At 37.7% G+C, this 11,333-nt stretch overlaps 1 long non-coding RNA gene across 1 annotated transcript; it reads right to left on the reverse strand.

The window, feature by feature from the left end:
* Nucleotides 1–4,297: 4,297 nt before the first annotated feature.
* LOC137481142 (uncharacterized) lies at nucleotides 4,298–10,179 on the reverse strand. The gene is made up of 2 exons (XR_011003345.1): nucleotides 10,091–10,179; nucleotides 4,298–4,475 (listed from the first exon to the last, which is right to left on the reverse strand). It is a non-coding gene; the product is annotated as an uncharacterized lncRNA (long non-coding RNA).
* Between the last annotated feature and the right edge of the window lie 1,154 nt (nucleotides 10,180–11,333).

The raw sequence follows: 11,333 nt of genomic DNA on the forward strand, positions 1-11,333 counted from the left end.
TTCTGTTTCAAAGAAGGAAATTTTCCTGCCTTTACTGATTCTTAAGACTTTTTTTAAGTTCCTATGATAACGGACTCCAAAGTGTTGGTGTTTTCCATATATAAAAGAAAAATACATTGCTGTTCATAGCAACAACTTTCAGACCCAAAGTGGTCAATTAGCAATCTGAATGTAAACAGCCATGTTACATTTCAGTAATAGGACAATAATAGGACACTTGGAACATTTTATGGTTCTTACACCCACAGATCTGCAGTACGGTGAATAATGAGACATGAGATGAAAACCAAATTCTTCCAGCAGCTGTATAAAGGCAATTACTGCATAATAGTTTTTCACTCTGGCATGGTTCTACCCTGAATGAGATCAAATCTATGTTGTAACATACCATGATTTGTGAATAAATAAACCCAAATACACTGCTGTTCATGAGAGCTGTGACAATCTAGAAGCTCAAAACCTAAACATAGTAGAATTTTACTTATTCCTTGCAAAGTTACTGCTTCCCTTGAAAATTTTTTCCATTAAGATTGTTGGAAAGCCATCTCTTCACCGAGTGGAAACTAGAAATTGGACTTCAGTGTGTTCTGGCAGGACAGATCTCTCACCCTCCCTGACTTATGCAAAAACACACATTACTGCAGTACTCTCCCCTGAGCTACTGCAGTTTGTAAGGAGAATAATTAGAGATTCACTGGGGAAAGGAACAAAGTGTTGCATATTTATTAGGACACTACCTAGCTCAAAAGTCACAGTTGCCTTAAACTCAAGGTTTTAGACTCCAGCCTACCAGAAATAATGAAAACTATATCACTAAGTTGACTTTTTCATTCAGATTTCACTACACAATAAATGGGCAATTCCTGCCAAATCTACACACTTATTTCAGTGAGACAGAATCCCTTTCAGATTTTAAAAGAAGAATGTTATTTCCCAAAATTCTGATATATATTAAGAATACAATTTCGTTTTGCATTTGTGATTTTATTGAGATAGAGAACAAGAGACTTATTTGGCTTTGGGGTAGGAATCTGCTCACCTGAGAGCAAAAACCCAAACACAAACACATGAAAATTATGCTATTCTCATCTGCATGGTTCTGTTGAATTTGAAATGCTTCATAAAACCCAGGGTTTTTTTGTTCCAGAATTTAATTTAAAATAAATAACAAGTCTTTGAAATTGTTGACATGGGACTTTACAGTTTCCTTCAAAATTTGCTTTTAATTTCTTTTAATGGGTTTTCATTATAATAGAATTAAAAACTTTTTTGTTTGCTTTGGTTTTGTTTTTTTTTTCATGATTATATGTCGGGGTGGGGAGCTCAGTAAATTTCAGTCTTAATTCTGATTTCATGAAGCAAAATTTTAATCCTGTCATGCTTTTAACATTCAGTGAATGAGCACTGGAACTGCCTCAGCCCTTTGTCAAACAAAAGTTTGGTACGCTGCTGTTCTACTAGGCCATCTTGAAATGCTGCATTTTTCAACTCTTTCATTATTCCATGCACTGACAACAAGTTTTTCTAAAAGTCTTGAAATAATTAGCATAAATACTGATTTGTGAAGTCTCCTGAGAAGTATTATCAAAATGATGAAGTGAGACACAGTCAAAGTAAACTGGAGATTTAATGAGAAATGTTTGGCTTGATTCTTCTTTACTTCACCATAAATCACTAATAACTGTTGTACACTCTTAAAGCAAATTTAAATGCAATGGGAAGTAGCATTGCAACAGAATGCTTGTGCAAAAGAAAACATTCCTGGAAATGTGGATTTGTAACAATCATGCCAAAACAGTGGAAATACTTTGACTTACAAAATCTTTCTGTATAATACACTCTCAATTATTTAAAAATACATTTAAATCTGATTCCATTTATTAGCAAGTTTCAAGCAGATAAAGTATTTTTTCTGGAAATATTTTGGGAGATGTGCATTGTTCCACATGCTGTAATTCCACTGATTTATAGCTTCTGCAGCTCAGGAAGCATTTCCGGATACTCCTCTGTTTTATTCATTGCAAAGGAGAAGGGTTTACAGTGCAATCTCACTTTTACAACATAACTTATAAATGAAAATAGTTATACAGTGAAAATTTATGGTGCCAGAGTCACTAACATATACTCAAATTTAAAGGATCAGATATTATGGTTTTACAGACAATGTGGTCTTAAAGCGTTTTTCACTTAAAGGCAATCTAGACAGAGAGACTGGGAGATTAAACAGCCATTTAAACCAAGAGAATTTCCTTTTGCCAGATCAGAAAATCTCTGTCTTTAATCACATGAATATTTGATTATTCTTTGAACTGTTTTATTTGTAGATTATCATACAGGCCTATTTTTATTTATATTATTGCATATTGTTGATTCTTTCAGTCTGATACACCTAAACAAGAGTACTGTTAATGTATAGCTTTTATGTAATGTTTTAGATTTAGTATCTACTGCTTCTAGGTACTAAAGATGTTTCAAAATCTCTGATTATTTGGTCATTACAAACTCATTATCATCCAACAAGATAAAATTGAAGCAGAGTCATTAATTCCTTAGTATTAACATAAAGACGGTGAAAGAAGGAGTATCAAAATTCAGGAATCACCATATATTAAAGTTGAAGTATTGTTATTTCAAATTTATTGTATAAGGAGGCAAAAAATAGCCAGTGGCATTATAAGAAACATTGGGACTGGAAAGTGGGGTGAAACCACAGGAAGTATAAACTGCTTTAGAATCTTTAGGTCTTACGAGTCAAAGGAACTAAAAACATTTGCATTTATGAGATGGGATGAACCCTTTCAGTGTTATAAAAGTTATGAGAAAGAGGAGAAGCAAGTCAGGAAGAAATATTTGATACCTCATCTGGCTGCCCAGAAAATAGGCCACGAAGTTGGTGACAGGCACTGCTAGATTGCATATGGAATTTTGTCCTTCCCATGAAGTCAACTGTCTCTGAGCAGGATCAGCAGCCATGGATTCACACCTTGTTCCTGGTGGGATATGTGATTCATTCTGTATCTTCTTCAGAAGATCTAAGGGACTGGGGGCAAATCTGCTTTGGCCATGTGAGATGGAATGGGGATAAATACTGAATAACAGAATGAACAAAGTTAGGAAAAAAAACCCAAAACAAAGACCAAAACCTTAGGCATCTTGTTGTGAGGATGAGAAATAGGTTGAGCATATCCAAGAATATAATTTTGAGAAGTGTTGGAAAGAAAACTACAAAGTGGAATTAAAGAAGGGAGAGGCTGAAAGAAAAAGAAGAAAATGCTAAATTAATAATGAGGTCACCTATTGTACAAAAATCTTACCTCCTAAAATCTGTTTGAGCTCTCCTGTCAACCCCGTCTAATTTGCATTGAGAGAGGTTAAAAGGAGATGGCAGCTGTGCACAGTGTATCAGGGCATGAGAGAGTGTGCACATTGTGCAGTACCCTTGGTCAAGCTGCAGTGTCGTGCTGGCACTGGCCCAGAAGGATGAAAAGTACTGGCTTGTGTTGATAAGCAAGTATTAATAAAGCAGTGTGAGAGATCAGAATGAATGATACTATCCTTGGCTCTCTAATTGGCATTAGCCTCTGTGTTGTTGCTTTTGTTATCATGTACTAACAGCCTCGAGTCACCGAGGGCTTCTTGTGACAGATGCTGCATATGTGTGTGTGCATAAATACTTACATGCACATATATACATGCAGAGAACAGGGAGGAGGACTTTGGGTTAAAGATTTATGAAAATTTAAAGTATATCCACAATATGTAAGATTGGTATTCTTTCTTAGCAATGGCTGTAATGCCACAAAATGTGATTAATGGAACTGAAGAGATAAAGACCACAGAAAGAGTGAAAGGAGGGAGAGTGATAGTTGAGGAAGAAAATACACTGAAAGACACTGGCAACTGGTCTGATATAAAATATATCAGTGTGGAAAAATTAGGAGAAAAATAGCAATTCCAACTATACCTGTACGTGTTAATCTTCTGCTACTTGAGAACAGCTTTATGGACTTCAGTGATCAAAGATTGTTGCCTTTGCAGGATTAAGACAAATAATTCAGTTTCCCCATTCATTTCAATTTCAGTAGCTACCAGAAAACACATTAAAGAATATCTTCTGTGTGAGTTGATTTTAGGGCTGTCCAGTGTAAAAAGAGAATGTAGTAGAACTTCTGTCCTCAACTAGATGAACCTACATCATAAAACAACTTCAAAGCCTTTATACTCAGAAACCTACATAGAAAAAACCAGACAAAAATTTCAATTTGAAGTTAATTCTTAGTTTATTTTTGCAACTGCTTACTGTCACCTTTATTCATGATGACTTTGCTGAAGCAGCAGTGCCCCTGTCAGTCTTGTACACTGGAAGGACTACGTCGAAGAGAGCAGGTTGACTCAGCAAGTGTAAGACCAGCAGGCTGGTTGCAGCCAATTTCAGCAGGAGAATGTGAAAGTTATTATATAACTTGCTTTGCAACCTGTTCAGCAAAACAGATGGAGAGTAGAAACAGATGCAAAGGCAAGAAGGGGTAAGAATACAAGGGTAGTAGGACAAAGAGGGGAACATCATAAAGGGACAAATTGAAGAGTGAAGAAGAAGAGATAGAAGAAGAGAAAACAAGTGTTGATAGAAAACTCCTGGGCTGTCTGACAGAAATATAATCGATTGCTGTAATTTTAGTTAGTTTTCTCTTATAGTTCCTTGCATTCAAAATACTCACTGAGAAAAACCACAAAACGAGCCACAAAACCCAGAGAGTAAACACCTTTGCAATTTTACAGTATCATCCATATTCATTATCAAATATAAAATCATCAATGTTGCAAATTTGGTAGAATGTAATTTCACTTTGAAAATCTTATTTATTCAGAGAAATTCTAGAATAGTTTTACTGAAGTCAGTGAAATTACTTTTATTAAGTGTAATACAAGAATATTATACTGATAAGTATTTTGAAAAGATTTCTAATATTTCCTAGGTTTTGCTAGTATTCATATATATTGTTTAGTATAATAAGTTGGTGTATGGCAGTTAAAATAACCCATCTAATTATCATTCCTACATTACTCATAAATTATTTAGCTTTTCTTGTGGTCCACATATTTGTTACTCAGTAATCCCTTTAGGAAATATTTATTAAAGATTTGAGTGCAGCTATCATTCTGTATAAACTGGTTAGATTACTTCTTTTTAGATCTCTTCACATGTAATATTTAGTGAAGTCTCTACATACTATCACTGTAGTCTTCTCTAAAGTCTCCCAGAAAAAAGCGAGGTTTCTTTTCAGTGCTCACCAAGACTTGAGAATAAGTCCATTAACAAATCTGTGCTGTAGTTTCACCTACAGAAAGGGTATACTAACCAAGAAAGAAAGATAAATTCAGATTATTTAAAACAAATCCATGCTAATTGTGCATTCCTGTGATAACATTGTCAGGATAATTTGCTAAGAGTTTGATCTATGTTCTCACACTGTATTTCAAGATCAGAGAAGGATGACATTAAAAATCGCACCACTAAGGAAAAATACTAATCTAATTTTACTGAAGATGAACAAAATTAACCTTCATTCAAATATGCAAGCGCTTATAGCATTTGGCAACTCAAAACTGTCCTCTGAGGACACAGAAGGCAGTGATGAAACTGCTTATATTCCAGCTCAAAACTTTATTCTTGAAGGCTTTTACACATGAGTAGGTGCTAAATAATAATAATAAGCAGAGACTGAAACAAACTGCTGGTATCTGAAGGGTGTCAATGCAGTCAAGATAAAGAACTGGGAGCTCTTCAAGTGAGTTGGGGTGTGACAAAATCTGTGCTGATGAATGCTGACATCCTGAATAAAATCACTACATGGCTTCACGTAGGTCAAGAAACTACATTGTTTCCCTGAGCCACAATGACAGCAGGGTGACAGAGATTAATAGCTTTGTATTGACTGAGCAACTTCCAGTTCCTTATCTTTGTCAAGTCAAGGCTCTGTCCAAGAGCTGAAATTGTTATTAGACTTATAATTGCAAAGACATTTAAAGGGTTTCCCCTTAAGGGACTATGAAATCCAATAAACCTTTCATAAAACCTCAAGCATTCAAGTGCAAAACCCTTGTCTCAGAGACAGGCACGCTCACATCCATAACAGGGGAAACCTTGAAGCCTTGTACATTGAATAATGTTTGATTTATGAAGTTGGTTTTGAATCTGTATCAGTTATTTTATTAAAATATATGAAAGAATGTTTTAAATATGAGTGAGCTGTGTTCACTTCTGTCTTGATCAAGTACTCAATGTGTCTGAGCTGGAGGTCTTTCTTCACCTGTCACTTAGATTCATGAGAGCTCAGAAATACTGATTTTGTATTGCTAATTTAAGGTGATTAGTTCAATTTGGATGAGATTAAATCTCAATTTCTCACTGAAATTTCAAAATAAAAGCTGTAGGATCAGGCTTGGATTTCTTTATTATTGTTGATTTGTAAGGAAGTGTTTGCAGCATGTAAAGAGTTTTCAATACTATATGTCAGATTTACTTAATGAACCTATTTGAATGAGAGGATGGAATGTTTTCAAGCAGTAGATTTAATACTTATCTCTTTGGCTTACTTAGAGTCTCTTCCAGTACAACAGAGTGTAAATTGAGAGATGGCACTGGCCTCAGGAGATACCAGTTTTTCTTTTGTTTACGAGGCTCAAGCTTTTCTAGGAAATTATTGTGGTTTGTCAGTAATCCATTTTGTGCCAAATTTTCTGTTACTCTATTTACTTCCTTCAAAGCTTAAAGGGCTTGTCTTGATGCCAGTCATAATAATGGTAACTGCAATCATTTGGCAGCAGAGCAAATGATACTGTATGGTGCAAAGCAAGGTAGAATCTGCCCTTGATTTTAAAGAAAGGAAATCTCATCAAACTCTTCTGCTGTGTTTTGTTTTGTTTTATTTTGCTAAGACATTAAGAAATAAACTGCTAACACAATTAAAAACTAAATCTTAATAGTGATAATCAGATTTAATAGCCACAATACATTTAGCCACGTGCCTTTTATTATTTCATTAATTCTTCAACAAAGCTGAGTGTCATTCTCCAGAATTACTTACTCCAAGCTATACTAAGAATTACTTACTCCAAGCTATACTTGGTAGAGTATACCAAGCTATACTCTACTAAGGTGTCTGCAGCCACCACCGACTACTCTCCAGATATTTCAGAAGGTATTGATGTGTGTTATCTCCTCACTTCAGTAGTAACTGTGCTTGCCACCTCCCCAAGCTAGAAGCCTTATTCTAGGAGCATTGCAGCGATATAGAGATTATGCCTGATCTGTTTTGTTCCAGAGAAGACATTTCGAGCTTTTGAAAATAAGAAAGTATTTTAGTTTTAGGGACCTGTAAACCTTAGCACTGAAGTGACTCTACTGCATCTTTGTGTTGAACGGGACATCCACTGTATTATATAAAAGCTTATTTCTTTGTTGCGTGCTCAATTCACAAGCATGTTTTAGGCTAATGCTACCACTATCAGATCCAAACCTTTCTTTCCCTTACCTGAGGAAGAAGGATGTTGTGTGAACTTACCTCAGTTAGAACTCTCTTGTGCTATAAAAGAGCATTATGTACATATTGTCAAGGGCAGAAAAGGATGGGAACATTTCATGCACTAGTAACAACACTCACTGAGGCTGGTGTAGGTAGTGAAGGATCAGTGTAGGGCACAATAACCAGAATTTTACTCATATTCAATTAGGGACATGGTATTTTCCCTGTTGCCTACACCCTGTTTCCTACAGGAAAAAGTGCTCAAGGAGTAAACAGGAAGGAATTAACAAACTGCAATGGATGCAAACTGGAAGAAGTAATTAAAAAGGCTGAAGTATCAGGGGAAACGGAACAAACTCTTAGTGTTTCTATTTGGTGTTTTGGAGTCCATGGAAAAAGGAATAATATCATTAAACCTTCTGAGTATTTCTGTAAATATTGGATTTATTATGCTTTCTTCCTTCAGTGTTTTTCATATATCAGTGTCAAAGCTAAGTATATTGCCACAAATTAACCCACCTTTGTTACTCAATTTTGACAAAAAAAATTGAGCAGTAAAAATGTGGCTTAGATAAAACTGTGATCAGTTAAGTTAGCCACTGGCAGAAGATGAGCAGTTCAGCCATCTCTTCTCTTGTTGAATGTTTACCTGAAATTTTATATTTATGCATTATATTTTGTATATGTTCCTGTATATACTCAATAAGGACCCTCTGGATGCTCATTCACATGAATATGCTGTGCATTTTCTGTCCATAATTTGCCTAAGAAAGAAATTTAAAAATACATCAATATGTATATCCCTAAGTTGTTTGGATGCTGTGCTGTTTTGTAGTTCTCTTATCAGAATTTTTGCCTGTTAGTGCAAGTCAAGAAGCCAGGAGCTGGCATCCTATTGATCAAACTGCAACAATCACTGGAATGAACAGCCCAGCCTGATGTCTGCAAAGAACACTTCCAATTCTTAAACCAATTTTGAATTTGAATCCTGAGGTAATAGTTTTTGGCAAATAAAATAAAAACTACAACCTGGGTGATTACTTAACTCAGCATAAAAGGTCAGTTGGCAGCTGCCTTGTGATGAATAAACTAAAGGTGGGAGAGTAATTGCAGCAGTTTCTTGCTCTCCATTTTTTTTACATTCTTTTCCAACCATTAGTTTTATGTTGGTTCATCTGTAGAGTCATGTTTCTTAATTGTGGTTAGATTTATTTATTTATTGGAATAACCACTTAAAATTCTAGGAACTTTAACAAAAGCTCTCATTACAAATCCAAAGAACAAACTGTAATAATAAACTAATATTTTAGTAGCTATATTTTGTTTTACAGATGCAATGATCAGTTTTAAAAAACATTCGTTTCAGGAATTGCAGTAACAAAAGTTTCAAAACTCTCTACTTTTTTTTTTTTTTAATATCTGGAGTGTTGCAGCAGATAGGCCTGCTAGGCCCCTCTGGAGATTAGCTACCTAAGGGCAGAGAAAATGCATAGTCATGCTGACTAGCAAAAGAACCCCTTTTCCCGCGCCTCAGACCCTCTGTTATCTTCCTGTAAGACAATAGGTCAATTTGTACCCTGACCCACACCATTGGACCATTTCTCAAAACCCCTGTACCCTATAAAAACCCCTCAGTTTCCCTAGCTCGTTGGAAGAAAGCTGTCCCTGAACCCTTCACGGAAGATGAAATAAAGATCCTCCGGTGGAACCTCACACAGCGCTCCCCGTCTCTCTCTCCCTGCGTCTGCCCGAGGCACCCCAGCAAGCCTAAGAGCTGAAATCACTTCTAAAAGAGCTGAACACTGCTTAAGAGCTGCATATCACTACAACAGCTTGCTGGGGCTAGCCTGTGCCTGGGAGCTCTGCCAAAGGTGCTTGGGCAGGAGGGTGTGCAGATACCCTTCTCACCCTAGAACACCAAGGCAGCCGGACCAACTGAGCCTAGCCGGGACCAAAAACAATAATCTGGCCGCCCAACCGGGAAGATAAAAACCCACCAGAGCAGCCTTCTTCGCGAAGAGTAACTGCCTTGGGTCCGGCCAGAATCCTTCTGAAGATAACTTCTCCGTTATAGAAGAAATTTTCTGCAGAAGGTGTCTGAATGACCCTCTTTGTCCAGCCCTGAGGAATCAGACAGTGGCAGACCACCCTCCAGCAGCTTCCGACCCACATTCGGCTGAGGAGTAAGTATATTACAGCCTTTTTTCGCGCACTTTTTCATTTGGGTCCCTTTTTCTTTTTCTTTTGTTTTTTTTTCTCTTTTTACTGCTTGGAGGGGAAAGGGAATAATAATATTATGGGATCAAAAAATAGTAAATTAAAACAACCCCAGAACGAGAGAGACGTATATTTAGAACTCTTAGAAATTCTTTCCCTTAATAATTCTTCTTTATCTAACCCTAAACTTTTGAAACCTAACTTAAAAAAGTTTATAAAATGGATAATTTCACAGTTTCCTGATACTAATACACACTCCATAACCTTGGATTCTTTTTGGGACTCTGTGGGCATACAAATATATACTTCCCAAATTAATGGGGATTTCTCTGTTACACGATTCTTACCTATTTTTCACAAAATTACCAAAGCGGTAGAAAAAAGAAATAGGACGGGTTCTGCGGCAGAAGCAGTTCCAGCCTTATCTCTCCCACCAGCTTGTTCCCTTTCAAGTGCTAATACCTTATCTACAAACCCGGACTCCAGGGAGGGCGGGCCCCAGCTCACCCCTGCCGCTTCTGCTCCGCTCCTGCCCTGCCCCCCCGGGATTACCGCGGCCCCCAACACCCGCCCGCCTCCTCCACAAGCCCCCCCGTCCCCCTCCCCCGCGCGGTCCCCGCCCACCCAGCCCGCGCGTCCCCCGCCTTCCCCCTCCCTCGCGCGGCTACCAAACCCTTCCTGTGTGCCTGCTAAGCCTCCGGAGGTCTCTTGTCTCAAGTGTGGTCAACACCCCGCACCCACGATATCTCCGAATGCAACTGTATCTGTTCCTGCTGTTACCCACCCCACCCCCCCGCCGGTCCCTTCGCTCCAGACCCTACAGCCTCAAACCTGCCCCAGCTGTGCTGTCGATAGCCACGCCTTGCAGTCTTCTTCCCAGCACCCCACACCCTTGCAAAATGCCATTCCAAAACGCCAGAAAAAACACTCCTCATCTGAGGATAGTAGTGATAGTGAGTACAGTTCTGACACAGATGATTTGGATCCATGGGCTTCAATTAAGATGGAAGCCACCCGGGCAGGGGATTGGGAGTTGGCACAAAGAATTTCTGCCTTCCCTGTAACTTATTCTAAGGGAAAAAGAGGGGGTTCCTCTACTAAGATTACGTGGGAACCCAATACAAACAAAGAGCTCATTGAACTTCGAAAAGTAGCCAAAGAACATGGCAGAAACTCACATATTTTTAAAAATTTTCTAGAGGCAATCTTTTCATCACACGTCTTAATACCACATGATGTTAAAAATATTGCCCATTGCCTCCTATCCCCAGCAGAATACATGTTATGGGAAAGGCATTGGAAAAAACAATTAAAAACATTATCAGACACATATGCAAGAGATCCTAATAGGCAAGATTTCTCAGTTGAACAGCTGGCTGGAGAAGGCAATTTGCAGAAACCTTCAGAGCAAGCTAAAACTTTGTCTGAGGCAGTAATACAAGACCTGGCTATCGCAGCAAAAACCTCCCTACTTCTCACCCCAGATGACTCTACCCCTACCCAACACTTCTCTAATATTAAACAAGGAATAGATGAAAGCTTTATTAAATTTGTGGACAGAATTAAAGATGCTCTGGATAAACAAATAGA

The sequence above is a fragment of the Anomalospiza imberbis genome, chromosome 12, assembly GCF_031753505.1.
Source record: "Anomalospiza imberbis isolate Cuckoo-Finch-1a 21T00152 chromosome 12, ASM3175350v1, whole genome shotgun sequence".
In the NCBI taxonomy this organism is placed as follows: Eukaryota; Metazoa; Chordata; class Aves; order Passeriformes; family Viduidae; genus Anomalospiza; species Anomalospiza imberbis.